The sequence below is a fragment of the Parasteatoda tepidariorum genome, chromosome 5 (assembly GCF_043381705.1).
Source record: "Parasteatoda tepidariorum isolate YZ-2023 chromosome 5, CAS_Ptep_4.0, whole genome shotgun sequence".
Lineage (NCBI taxonomy): Eukaryota > Metazoa > Arthropoda > Arachnida > Araneae > Theridiidae > Parasteatoda > Parasteatoda tepidariorum.
In genome coordinates, this window is record NC_092208.1 from 19,451,041 (window position 1) to 19,464,794 (window position 13,754).

A 13,754-nucleotide genomic window follows, 5' to 3' on the forward strand; every position below is an offset into this window, starting at 1 on the left:
GGATGGCACCCCCAAAATAAATAAAAAAATCATTCTTTCTTATAATTTGACAGTCAAATCTAAATCATTGTGTCATCCGATGCTGTTTATTACCATCATTATTTTATCACCTTTTTGTTTACTCTTTTTCCTCTTATTTCTTGAAGTTTTTCTTTCTTTTTTAAGTATTTTTTCTTTCTTTTTCTTCTCCATATTCTCTTGTTTTAACTTTTTTTAGATCTTTCAGTCTCTTGAATTTTTTGCCATTTCTCTGAAGTTAATGCAAAAGGTTATTCGTTTTTCTTCTTATTTGACCTTTCTTTTTATCATCAATATTTGGCCAATGTAAATGGTTCTTCAAAACTTCTTCAGATTTTTTAGCAACATTTCTAGAATGCTTTCCTCGAAAATAGACGGGGGAAAGGTGCTTTGAAGTTTGAGGAAAATCCATCTCTTGTTGTACTGAAGTACTGATTTTACTTATAGAATCATTTAATTTTTCAACTAAGAGAGGATCAGCATGAGGACTCATTTCAAATTCGATATCTAAGATGCATTCAATATCAATACTAGCTTCAGTTCCTAAGTTTGACTTAACCAAGTGGTCTTCTTTTAATACGTACTTCTTCCATATTGTAAAAAGTACAGGCTCTTGGACATTTTCGATATTAGACTCTTCAGTCAATGATTCGTTAAAAAATTTCAACATATCTTGAGGGATTTCCCCTTCAAGCTTCTGAAGAAATTGAGTATCGTTTCTGTTTAACTCTGTTTTTTGTTGAGGAGCTTGCTTCTAAATTCTAACATAGTAAAGTAGTTTTTATAAATTATATAATCATGTTGCTATCCTATAATGATAGCTTATTAGGAGTTCTTGGTGCAAAAGCCAGCGCAAAAATGTTCGATTCAAGTTCTTAAGATTATATTTAATTAGTTTTTGATTTGTAAACATAGTTTATTAAGTTGCCTAACATTTGATGTAACTACACACCCCATTAATAAATATAAAATATAATTTTTTCATAAATTAAGCTATTAAATTAACATTTTGAACTGAAATTATTTCAGGAATTATTCATACAATTGTTAACAAAATTTTGGTTGTCCTCTATATAGCAGAATTACTTATCCTAGAGCCATGTTAAATCATATTTCACACATTACTGTACAAAATTCTGTTTAAAAGACAAAAAACTTCTAACCAGTGAAGAAACAGGCATGTTCCTTCACTGGAAGTATTCCCAGTGAAGGAACACGCCTGTTTCTTCACTGGTTAGAAGTTTTTTGTCTTTTAAACAGAATTTTAATGTATAATATGACTAAAAGTACAAGAAAATTTAAAAATTCCTTTTATTTTCATTAACTGGGAAAAGTACCCAGTAAAAAACACTTGTTCCTTCACTGGATTTTCATCGTTTGGTGATCCAGTGAATAAACACCCCCTTATCTCAGTACTTGATTATGCTATGGTGCTTAAAAAAATAAAACGTAACTTCAATAACTATATTTTGAATTCTCTTTTTCACAGTGAGAAAAATAAGACTATTACATGCAATTAATTCCACTTCAAACATATAAATACAAACACTCACCTTATAATTTTTTCAACGAAACAAGGTTTTGCAGAGATAATGACAAGTTTTTCCTGAGAAGTCTATTTGACCAGGTAATCCAAAACATTACTAAATGACTTTCTATTGTTTGGCAGTAAGCTATTGTTACCAATCAATCTAAAGAAAAACTTTCAAATTCTTATTTTTAATCAATATATATGAAATGTTCCTTCACTGGTTGGTTTACCCTACAAGGGAGGTTGCTATTATTGCACCGGCTCCTTTGTTAGGACACCTCGATTATATTTTACCGATTGGCAGCAAGTACTCCCTATTAGATGTTTGGTACACTGTATGAAGTTTGAAAATCGTCATATTTATCATGAGTTAATTCATATTCATACGAATTTTGAACTTTTCTTTATTCAATATTAATTTTTAAATGTTAACAAATTGCTGAATACATTGAAGTTTTAACTTTAAAATTACGTGTAGCTTTTAGCCGCATCAATACCTGTTGTTTACTTCGTTTTAACCGAAATTGTTTTCCTATTTCATACTAATTGCTTGTTGCCTTTATTGAGCAATCCTGAGTTGCTATGAATGTGTGGTATATGCATATTTCATTGAAAACATATCGAAGGTTATAAATTCGGGACTAAGTTATATACCTAAATTATTCATTCTGGATGTACTAGATTCGTCCTTTTATATTATTCTATATACTGCGTTAAATGAAAATCGGCACACCTTGAATAATTTTTGATCTAATGATCGGATTTTCCCGTACAAGAACTCAAGCTTAATGGCTCTAAAGTTTAACGTTACATTCACTAATTATCTAATGCAGACTATAAGTGACAAAATCAGGCTGAAAAACTTACTTTCTCTGAACTATCACTTTTTGATTAAGGATTTGGATTCTTAAATTATAAAATATAAAAGAATCCGTAATCTGGATCACATGAACGGCTTCTAGAAAATGATAAATTTGTATTTTTAAAACGTCATACGCATTGGAACAATAAATTCCAGAATTTTTTTTAAGAGTTAATTTTCGAAAGTCTTATGTACTTCGAGCTTTCTCAAATAATTGTTACTGTCCTTTCGACTTACAATGGAACGACCTGCATGATTTTTGAAGCATCAAGTAATAAACGTCTGTCAAAATATTCGTTACTGGATACAATAACAAAAATAAATGTATAATAATGGAAATGCTCTCTAGATTTAGAAAAATGAATAAACGCATTGCCTAAAATGAACGGGCTGGGATAGCCAGGCTGGTAATGCGTTGCGCCCATGTCCAATAGGTTGTTCATTTTATCACCGTCTGCCGAAGACTCCATGTGTAGTAAATTGTGACCGGTTAAATCTGTCAGGTCACCAAGTCCTCCATGCTCCCATAACAAATCATAAATCTGAGAGTACTGAATTAGAGATGTATCTTTCTCTGGCTGAGGTCAAAATTACGATCTGTGTATGAATGAATGGATGTATGAATGGGTCCGTCCAAAAAACAAGCTGCGACGTGCGTGGACAGAAGTCAAAATCTTGGATATAGATGGCGCCACTAGAAAACAAGATGTGCACCCCCTTTGCCTTAATGGCACACGACAACAACAACAAAAAACATAAAATGAACGAAGAAATGTGTAAAAGTTTTAATACCGATTACACTGCTTTTTTTATGGTACAGGATCTTATTAAAATTTGTTTCTTCAATTTCAGTTATTTTTTAGCTTCCGTAAATCATTCAATATTCTTGCGAGTAAATTGTATTGAAAAAAATTGGTAAATGCACGACGTTGATACTGTACACAACAAGCACAGGAAACAATGTTTCCCCCATAGATATTTTGAAAAAAAATTAATACGTCCGCTGACTTATGCCAACATTACAAAGTGTATCTGTGTTTAATTATCTGTGTTTAATTATCTGAGTTTAATTATCTTTGTTTAATTAGCTTAGGTTAGCGAGAAAAATAAATTTAAAAAAATATTAATTATTACATTTATCATGCAGCTGAAGAATCACTTAGTAAGACCTTATTTGTCCGAAAACTAATTTAGAAACTAAATAAAAGCTTTAAATAAAAAAAAGTTGAATTTACACAGAGGAAAATATTTTGGTAAAATGTCAGTAGAATATTAACATTTCTGGAGAAAAATTCTGGTTAAAAAAACCGAAATTATTTATAATTAAAACTTTGCCTAGGCTATTTTTTAGTTCCTATTGTAACGGTTTTAGAGGAAATTCAGGTTTTCAAATTTATTGTTTTTATTACCAAATTTAGTAAATCATAAAAAACTGAAAAGTAAAATTAGGTGAATAAATGGATTTTATGAATGCTGTAAGATTACATGATAAATTTACCAATTTTTTTGACGTTTACTAAGTTTCATCATAAATAATAACATTATGTATTTTATGTTTAATTTAATTAAAATAATTACCAAAGCATTTCAATAAAAATTACCGGGCTTTTTGGTGTACCCATTAAACCAGAAATACTGTCAATTTTGCCATATTGTTGTAGCTTTGACCATGCTTTTTTCAGTGGATTCTTGAATAAATAAAAAAAAATTTAACAAATAGAAACTGTCATTTACATAGAAAATATTTTATAGTAAAAAATTAAAATTAAATGAAAGTATTATTTTCACCAAATCGTTAAGTTTCATTTTAAGAAAAAAAAATCTGATTTCATTACCTATCTATAACTTAATCTTCTCAAGAAGCCCTTCAAATAGTAAAAAAAATGCAACCTAGGAAAATCTTAGTTTGGAAGTTGACTTTAAATCTTGCCGTTCCAATGTAAAAATTCTTGATAATTTAAGAAATTAAATGCAACTAATTCAGAAAATTTCGTTCTTTTTTTCAGCAACCTACTAATTTAAGATAAACCTAAATGCACGTGTAGATGCAAAATTAATCGATGAAACATCAATTTCTCTAAGAAAATTATTCAAGAAAGAATAACTGAAAACAAAATAATTTCCTTTTCCAACATTCTAAAGCCAACTATACTCAATGGGAGAAAAAAATATGGATCACGACTTTAAAACGCCATAAAAAAGCTTTGCAATGACATAAGATAAAAGAAAGTCAAGGGAAAATCCTAAAGTGATTTCGAACAGCAACGGAGAAGGAAAAAAAACACGAAGATAATAAAAGAAACTAACACTCAAGACACGCACAACCAAAACAAATAATAACAATAATAACATTCCAGAAAAATCCACCTGGGTACCTAACAGAACTTAAGGAAGAATGCATTTGGATGTGGGCCAGCATTTTTCTTTGGATCATGTGATCATGCAGCAATACGATTGGGGCGTTTGAAGTAGTTTTTATTTCGATCTCATAGAGGGCGCGATATCTGAAACGTTGTTTTGGGTTCTTGATCTGACGATTTTGCGGGTGTTTGGCACTTTATCGCTTTCACCTTGTTTCTTTGGTAATGATGAGCTTATGGTCATCCATAAGAAAATTAAGATTCTGCTTCGAATGCTAATCCATCCTTTACTGATATCTGGTTACTCACGTAATAGTAAGAACTTTCTCGCAGTTATATCACCGTTTATTTCTAACTGTTTGTTTCATAGGTGTCATACCGAAAGGTGCTCACAATGAATTTTTGAGTGGAATGCACTTTTTGAATAAATATTTGACGTTGTTGTTAGATAGTTCTTCGAAGTTATTTAAACTGGATTTCTTAGCAGATTTTTAACCTTTCATACTTTTTTTTTTTAATTATTTTATTTTTTGGATACAGTGAAAAAAAATTATAGAGATAAAACATTTACAAATAGAAGGTAATTTTCAGCGTCATCAAGTTTTATAACGAATACCGTTCTGTTAGGAAGAATTATTGTGCAAAAAGTTTAAATTTTTCATCAAAACAGCATTCTTTTGACAAAGAAAACTATTTTGCAAATTATTTCATTTTCCTTTTAAAATGATCGCAATTTTTTTATGATCGCAATTTTGGCCGTATTATAATTAAAAATGTAAGAAAGAAAGAGAAGAAAAGTAACAAGAAAGAAAAGGAAATTGCCGCTTTTTTAACGTTTTCCAAAGGGCATCACATTTTCACACCACTGTTAAACTGCTTAGGAATAAAAAAAACATTTTGAAAATGTACCAACAAAATAAAGTCGTGCGCAAATAACATGAATGAGTGTTTTAGTTCAAATTATGTGCAGTGCACTTTTTCCTACTCTCTTCCGTAATTATAGTAATTTCAATCATTTCTTCATCAGAATAAGCAGAATTTATGACGATATTATCACCAATAAAAATTCCAACTGCTTTAAAATTAACTACGCTTTATAATTAAGAAATTTATATTAGCTAAAAGAGGAAATTACTTTGCAAAATTACAGACTATAAATTAATGGAAGCTATATACTTTCCTCTTTTAGGTCGCAATTTACATATTCAGCTCACAATTTACGTATTACAAGCTTTAAAATTTGGTGTTTCATTAAATTTTGCTTCATTAACCCAAAAGAAAATAATTATAAAATTGTAATGTATTAAATAAATTAAACAGTTTTTTTCAAGAAAACCATTTTTAATTTGAAAAGCAATATCCCTGGCATTTCAGTGCTAAAAAGGGAATTGTTAGCATTAAAATTTTAACTTAAACTCTGCCCTGAATAATAATATAAGTTTAAATTGTTCGAATCACTGAAAATAGAATTTATTATCAAATTAGAATTCATAATTAATCAGATTTCCAACCTAACTTAATTACTCAAATTTAAAATGTTGCTTTGAACTGGAAGACAATATATGTAAAAATAGTTTCCTAATCACAGCAAGAAAAAAAACTTTCGTCATTTTATCTCTAATTGAAATTTCGGCTACCTTTTATACACAATCTAAATGCAGATAATTAAAAGGAGGAAAACAAAGAAAATAACGATTTCTTAAAAGTGATATTAAACGGAGAAAATAACTCTTTTTTAAAGGCCACAGTAGAATAACATACAGAGCATGACTTTCATAATTAGCTGCCATCACTACTGAAAATCCCCTCCTCACATTATTCAAAAATAATGCATTCCTTGTTCTTAATTTTAGGATTGACAAAAACATAATCACCATCTACTTTTCATCCACATTGAAACACAGTTTAACTTTTTTTATTTAATTTGATTTTTGCAATTCATTAAGATAAAAACTGCGTTCTTTTTAAATGCAACTTATTTGCAGTTAATGTTTTTTTTCAATCCGATAAAGAATACTACTAATGTTTCTGATTCGCAGAATTAAAATAAAATCACCTGCATTATTTAACCAACTGCATATTGTTTTTCAGTTGAGGCAAATTATTTGAAGTATATTTTCTGTAAGGTCAGAAATGCGTTCTACTCATTTTAGCAAAGCACCGACAATAGTGCATTGCTCATTTTTCTTAATAGCTATAAAAAACGAAACAAGAACCAGGAAATGACACTATTCAGAGCATTTCTCTTATTAATATTTATTCAATCACTTTAAAAACACTGTTCAAAAGGATATTTTTAACAAGAAATATTTAAAGCAAAAATCATCTTGTTGTATTCATCTTGACAATGACTTATTTCTATTTAATGAAAGACTTATTTTATTAAGAATCAAAATGATGTTATTGTTTGGCGACAATAAAATCAAGTCACATACATAACCTTACTTACGTATATTACTTTTTCAGTAAATTGAAACCATTTTATTACATTTTCAGGAGACTTCCACCTTCAACTCTCTACATCAAGGAAATAGCGAGCGTGAATTGCTTACTTTCCTCAAGAGCTTTGAAAAACGAAACGCACATTTAAATGCAACTATGCAAGGATTCTTATTCTAGAATGCTTTGTATACCTCCACTTTTGTCATAAGTATTTCCTTAATCTTTTTAAAAATATAATTATTAATAAATTTATTTTTAAAATTAATCGAAATAAAAATTAACTTGTCAAGACTTGTAACAAGAATTATTATTATAAAATACAAAATGAGAAAACGTATCTTCCATGTTTTACTTCAGAAAATAGAAAGGTGTCATCAAATGAATAATAAAATGTACTGGAAGAATTTCTATGAATAAAAAAACATTATGTTTTTCGTTTAAACGCTTAAGAACTTTTAATTTCGACAATGAAATCGATGTAGATCGCAGTTTGATGAGAGCCTATTTCCATTAAATGGAATTTTTTTTTCCTATTTTAAATTTGATAAAGAATCTAAAGGACGTTTTCGATTGACGATATTAAAATTAAGTTATCTGCATAGCTTAACCCACTATATTTCCTCAGTAAATGCAAATTATTTGCAGTACAATTTCAGTGAGGACTGAAATACCTTAAACTCATTACAACAAAGAAACGGCGAGCGTAAATTGCTCACTTTCCTCAAGAGCTATGAGAAACGAAACAAGCACCTTTAAATGCAACTATGCAAAGGGTTTTTCTTGACTGCTTTGTATGCTTCCGCCTTCGTTAAAGGTATTTACAATGCGGCTTCAGCCTTATAATGGAAATGTAACAAGTCAAATCTTATTCATTACGCTTAAGCTAGGAAACTTACCTAAACTATTCGTTCATTATACCTTATAGTTACAGTTTCAAAACATTTTAGACTGGCAATTTCCCACATTTCTCATGACGTAACTTAAGATTTAACTTTCGGGCTTTTGTTAAGAACGCCTTTAAACCTTGTTTCAGACAATGAATGCGAAAATGGCTGCGATACATTCGAAAAGGTGGGAAATACGCATTCTGTTTCTCCCTGCTTCTCACAAGGGACATCCATGGAATTGCAGTTTAGACATTAAAATAAGCTTTGCAAAATTGCCGACTATAAATTAATGCAAGTTATTTACTTTGCTCTTTTAGCTAATATAAATTTTTACTCAGTTTAAATCTTATGAGTTTCATTAAGTTTTGTTTCATTAACCCGAAAGAAAACTAGTTATAAAATTTTTGTATATTTTTAAGATTTAACAATTTCTTTTTTTCTAAAAAAAATTTATTTTCATTTTTAAGATGAAAAACTATATACGTAGCATCTCAGCGTTTAAAGGTTAAATTTGAGCTATATATGAATGAAGGGGAAAAAAGCAAAATAAGATCGATATAAACAGAGAGATAACAGTATCACGATTCTATAAATAACCATCATCATTGCATTAGCACAGAATGAAAAGTTCAAAATTTAATATTCTTATTTTCGCTGTTAGAAAATCGCTTATTGTTATTAAATTGTTATTAATAGATTTTAAAATAAAAAACAATGCCTCTAACATCTCAGCGTTAAAAGGTTAATTTTGAGCTATGTATGATCGAATTGGAAAAAAGCACAATAAGATCGATATAAACAGAGAGATAACAGTATCATGGTTCTATAAATAACCATCATCATTGCATTAACACAGAATGAAAATTTTTAAATTTAATATTCTTATTCTCGCTGTTAGAAAATCCCACATTGTTATTCATTTTTAAAATGAAAAACAATATGTCTAGCATCTCAGCGTAAGAAGGTTACTTTTGAGCTATATATGATCAAAGGGGAAAAAGCACAATAAGATCTTCATAAACAGACAGATAATAGTATCTTGGTTCTATAAAGAACCATCAGCATTATATTAACATAGAATGAAAATTTTAAAATTCTATATTCCTATTATCGTTGAGAGAAAATCACACTTTGTTATTCATAATTTAACAATATATAATTCACTTATCGGTAATCTCATTTACATGACTTAAAAATTACATATCGCGATAAACATTCACGAGATTTAAAAATTAAGTATTGCAGTACATATTCGCTTGATTTATTTTAGAGAGTTTGCTAATTCTAGATTCTGCAGTTTGCTAACTAATTCTATGGACAAACAGTTAAAGATAATCAATTTTCTATCTAGCCTACTTGCAAAAATAATGTATCAATTTCTTTTCCTTTTTGTAAGTTTTAATTAAAAATATATTAAATATGACCACACTCAATGAATATAGATGACTCTTGAAAACTTACATGCACTTTTTTCCTGCTTAACTTTCAGATATTTTTTCATGTAGCTACAATCAATTAAAATAAATAAAGTACGGAGAAGAAATAAGAGGGGGGAATCTTGAACATTGTAATTAACTATAAGAAGAGTTACAAAGTTACAAAAACAACGTGACGGAGATGGATGGAATATTGTAATTAACTATAAGAAGAGTTAAAAAAACAACGTGACGGAGATGGATGGAATATTGTAATTAACTATAAGAAGAGTTAGAAAAATAACGTGACGGAGATGGATGGAATGTTGTAATTAACTATAAGAAGAGTGAGAAAAACAACGTGACGGAGATGGATGGAATATTGTAATTAACTATGAGAAGAGTTATAAAAACAACGTGACGGAGATGGAGTGAGCACTTCAAGTGTTTCAAGATGTAAAAAAAAAAGAAGAAAAGAGATTTGCAAACATTACGAGTGAATGAAGTGCTTGAAAGGTTATTAACAAAATGTTTAGAATTTTTTGATACAGGAAAGGACTCAGCTACTCATTTAGACTTCTAGTTATCGTTCTATATGTTTCACGAAATTCTGTTAATTTAATTTAAGCTAAACAAAATTCAATACCTATTGTGCCCATCCCAGTTTTCTTGACCTGGGCTCTTAGGTGCAGGAGCAGTTGTTTTGGTTGGGTGGTCACCAGAACACAGGACCAGTTTTTAGAGCCCAAGCATGATTGGTGCTAGGATAGAACCCCGGATTTGTTGTTCGAGGTGCTAGGCGCTACCCCAAAATCACTTTGCGTCAATAATTCTTTCACACACTTATTCTTTCCAAATGTTTGAATTTTTTCTTAAAATTCCTTCATCATGCAGCAACTGGCCCACCCCAACCTTTAGCATACCATTATCTTACATTCCTTCATTTGTTTAAGAAACTTGTTCTTCTTGTTCCTGTTTCTCATGAGCTAATTCCTTTTTTATTTACTGTAATTGTTTTGTGGTTTTCTTCTGCATTTTTGTGTTTCCTTCTTATCTTGTGGGCTTGGACACTGTTGAGAACTCTTATTAATAGAATCGAAAAAGAAGTTAGTTCACGTTGAATTACAGGCGTTTTTTTCCACTGGGTTTAATGCTACCTAATGCTTATGATGTTTTTAATTCCAAATCCAAATAGAGTAAAATAAAGTGTGATCCAAATAAAAAAAAGTAAACATCTTGTACAAATGTTTACAAAACGAATACATTTTTACTGATGAATAAATATAATTCATGATTCATAGAGTTAAATTTTTTGTGTGTTCAGCAACAAGTTAAATTAGAATAAAAAATATGTTTATAAATCATTTTACAACTGAATAGGATAGTTAATTCAGACCAGTAAAATTTTATGAATACATATCATGCAACAGAAAACAATCCCTCCGCGATAAATTTTGGAATCATAACAAAAATTGAAATTGGGAAAATTAATAATTCGGAAGATAAAATATAGCTCTCACGTTTTTAAAACTCAGCGTACTTAATTGTCTGAAAAGCAGTTTCATTTATTGCAGACTGTTTTTGGTAAAAAAATAATAAATTACGAAAAAGTGCAAAGTGATTTGAATGAATAAGGAATCAAACTTTTCTATTAGAGAAATTCAAAAACTTATAAAAACTCATTTTCAGATCAATTAGAAGCACAATAGACAGTTAGTTTTTATTCAATTGCAATTATAAAAAGATAGCTAAACTTCATGAATAAAAAAAGAACTTATTACTTGATGAACACATACCAATTTAGATTAATCATTTGATTTTTTTAATAAAAAATATATGAAAAAGCAAATTCGGAGCTGTCTTAAAAATGTAGACTAAATATTCTCTTGAGAAATTGTTTAAATCATTTCGGAAGTCTAAAAGGCTCCGTAGCATAATGGAAAAATAATTTAATTACCTAACCCTGTTATGCAAATTTTAATTGTTTCTTACGAACAATTATGGAAATACAGTAATTTTCACAATTTTTTTTCAATGATAAATTAAAATTTTGTAATGGATTTGTTTTTTATTAATTAGAAAAAAAACATTTTATAATTTGGAGGAATTGTAATTTTCACTCATACGTTCATTCACTCATACACTTTTAAATGAATAAAGCTAAACAGCGTTCAACAGCTCCTACACATGAATAAAGCTAACAAAAACTTAAACTGAACACATTTAATAACACAGAATCAGACATATTATAATAAATATAATATAATAGATATAATATAATAGACATATACTGTAGTTTCGAAACAAGGAATGACAAAAAAGAACACAAAGCAAACAATTTGCTATAAAGAAGAAAAGTTGTTTAACGAATAGGGTGGTAAGAACAAACTTAAATAAGACAATATAATCAATGATTAGCAAAAGAAAAATGCGTGTAGGATTGAGAGCGTTATAAGCCAAAACGTAGAAATTAAATTAAAATAAATTTCGAAACATGAGAAAGGAATGGGATGCTTATAACATTCCTTAACTAAATTATAACTCACTTTTAAGCTTAGTTTTATATGAATAAATCTAACTAACGTACCTAAGAGAAAAAGATTTGTATATAACACATATAACGAAGCAGAATTAGGCATACTAAAACACAGATACTAAAGTTTCCAAACCAGAAATGGCGGGAGAAACGCAAGGTAAACAAGTTGCAATTAGAAAAATTTGTTTAACTATTGGGAATTGAAAAGAGGATAGTCAAATAAAAGATAGAATAAAATAAAAATGCGTGTAAGATTAAGAGTGTTTTAAGCCCTTGGTGTGTGCAAAATGTGGAAAATAAAATATATTTCCAAACATGATAAAAAAATGGGAAACTAAGAAGATTAATTAATTATATTATTTGGCTTTTCCAAAATATGATTTTTCGAAGTCTAGGTCAGTCAATATTGAATATTTTAACGAAGGAAACAAAAGAAACCGATGATTAGAGCTTCAAGAATGTAGGGCTATATATGTCCTTCTTAACATGTCTTTCTTGTTATTTAAATTAAAGTTTAAGTTTACATAAACTTAGTGCAATCAAGGCCACACTGATAAGAAAAATTGACCGGACTGTGTCGTGGTCAAAGAGTGGACCTCATGTCAGAAAGGTCCTCGGTGTGAATTCTGGTCAAAGGCAAGGATGCTCGCTTCCTTTTATCTGTAGTATATGTTCATCTTTCTGTGGAGGTACATTGCCGAACCTAAAATGGTGCCTAAAAGAACAGCCAACGCATCTGTCCTTCTGCTACCAAAATGACAAATGTTAATATAGGGCGAACACTAGAAAATAACATAGATTAAAAAATTTTATAAACGCATAGCTTTAAATGCTAACAATTAAATCTTTAAGGTTGACGTAATTCAGTTTGTTTACAGAGGAAAAAGCAAGTTTAAACTCAAAATTATTCAAAATCTTATCAATCTGAGAATTGATTTCATGTTAGTAAAATAATCTGATTATTTAAGCTTGATTTCGAGTGTTTATTGGACAGAGAGATTAGTTTTTTTTATAGATGGAAACAATAATATTAGCAGGAAATGCATAGTCTACAGCGAGAGTTTTAAGATAAATGAGTTCTTAATTGAAAAGATTATTATTAGGACAAATTTTAGAGCCAAGGTAAACGAGCGTGAGAAAAGCAGCTGTCTTTAGATTAGGTGATGGAATGAAAATTTACCGGGGAGTGAGGGAAACCGCAAACGATTCTCGATAAACAGTAGTGAGTAATTTATCACTGTTAGTAGAAAGAAAGTCTAATAAAAAGAGGCATTTATTATTTTCTAATTAAAACGTCAATTGAATTCAAAGATCTAAAAATGTTCCATAAATTTAAGAGTCTGACCAATATTAAAGTTGTCCATTTATTAAAAGTTCTGAGAAAGAATCTGGAAAAGATTCTGTCAATTCAGGAATATATCATTCCTGAACTACAGATAGTTTAAAAATAAATACACAAGTGGGCGACCTTTGTGCTAAAATACAAACTAAGTGCACTGATGAAGGTTGCCCTTTGAGCATCCGAAACAGCTGTCTGCTTTTTAATAATATTTTTATGCTCTTTAAAGTTGTCTTCCTTAGTTTATACAGATAGTTTCTTCCCCTAAGGTGGCTTTAGAAGCAATAATATAGTGCAATTCAGAAATTAGAATTAAATATTTCAATTTTCTTCGGTCATTTAAATTTCTGAAAACCTATTCCAC